The following is a 1,684-nucleotide window of genomic DNA, read 5'->3' as shown; positions in this document are numbered from 1 at the left end:
TGCTACTAATCCTGGGCCTTACATTTATGGCTTTGTTATGAGGTGAACATGCATGAAGATGTGAAATGTTCATGGAGTCAAGAATAACATTCTTATATTTCTAGAGCACTTGCTGGGTGCCAGATTGCACTAAGAGTTTTCTATGCATTGGCCTCAGAACAACCATATAAGGCAGGTGCTACAGAGGAAACTGAGGTTCAGAGAGGCTGAGTAACCTGCTCAAGACTGCACAGCTGGGATGGGGCAGGCATGTGTAGACCCAGATTTGACTCTCAGTCTGTGTCCTACTGTTTGGCCTTCAGCACTGTCCCCTCCTGGCACACGTCAGGTGGAGTATGAATATGGGCGCATTATAGTCAGGGGCATTTGATATCAAGCTGTTGACAAACCTGAGCCAGGGTCTAAAGATATCTTTTTTTTTTTTTTTCCTTTTTGTCTTTTTTTGTGACCGGTAATGGGATCGCAACCCTCNGCACAGGGTGCCAAACTACTTTCTAGGAGAATGGAACTGCCATTCCTACTGTTTCACATCTTATCAACACTTGGTATTATCAGACTTTGGAAGTTTTGCTAGTCTGACTGTGGGACCTACTTATTCTTTGGGTCTCAAGATTACATGTTCCCTTCCAGGAGACCTTCTCTAGTTGCTGCTCCCACCCAGGAAGAGTCGGAACCTCCTCTGTGTCCCCACACCATCTCCTGCGCTGTACTTTTCTGCTTACACACCTGCTTCCCCCATATGGCCTGTTCCTTGTGTGCATCAGTTTCCCACCATCCTGTAGAGCCCCCGACATTCAGTCAGTGCTCACTAAGTACTCATGGAGTGAATTAATGAGCCCAGCCTTTGTTTCAGGGTCATGACTGCTAATGCACTAGAAAGGACTTCAGTGCAGAATCTGCCCATAGTAGCTGCTCAAGACACATCAGTGCAATCTGCATATCCGTGCCCCAGATGCTACCAGTAGGGAATACATTTGGGGGCCTCCAGGTTGCTCTCCAGCTCTGCCTTTGGAACATGTTGGGCCAGGTCATGAGGGGGGAGGGAGTGTAGGCCATAAAACCAAACAGGGCAGAGCAGGGGAATGCTGCCGGTACACATTGCTCTTTCTGTTGCTGCTGCAGCTTTCAGTGGAATTTTGTGACAGTGGTAATTACTGCCTTTCATATCATTTGGTTTTAATTTGTGCCAGGAACTGAGACAACTGACATTCAAACTTTCTCTTTCAGGGCCGGCCCGTGGCTCACTCGGGAGAGTGTGGTGCTGATAACACCAAGGCCATGGGTTCGGATCCCATATAGGGATGGCCGGTTCGCTCACTGGCTGAGCGTGGTGCTGACAACACCAAGTCAAGGGTTAAGATCCCCTTACCGGTCATCTTTAAAAAAAAAAACAAAAAACTTTCTCTTTCATAATTTAAAAACACGTGAGATCCACTCTCTATTCCTATCAGCCTTAGACACACTTTCCTGCTGTCGAGCAGGCCGGTGGCCCAAGCCCACGGTGAGGGAGGGAATGAAGGACCCTGCTGGGAGACTGGAGCCCACTTCCGATTCACAATCCAGGGCTCTTCATCCAACTCCCTTCCTGAGAAAATTGTGTCCCCTTTCTACAGGATTCCTGGTTGCTACTAATCCTGGGCCTTACATTTATGGCTTTGTTATGAGGTGAACATGCATGAAGATG

Source organism: Galeopterus variegatus, unplaced genomic scaffold (genome assembly GCF_000696425.1).
Source record: "Galeopterus variegatus unplaced genomic scaffold, G_variegatus-3.0.2 Scaffold2664, whole genome shotgun sequence".
NCBI classification, from domain to species: Eukaryota; Metazoa; Chordata; class Mammalia; order Dermoptera; family Cynocephalidae; genus Galeopterus; species Galeopterus variegatus.
This window is presented reverse-complemented; position numbering follows the sequence as displayed.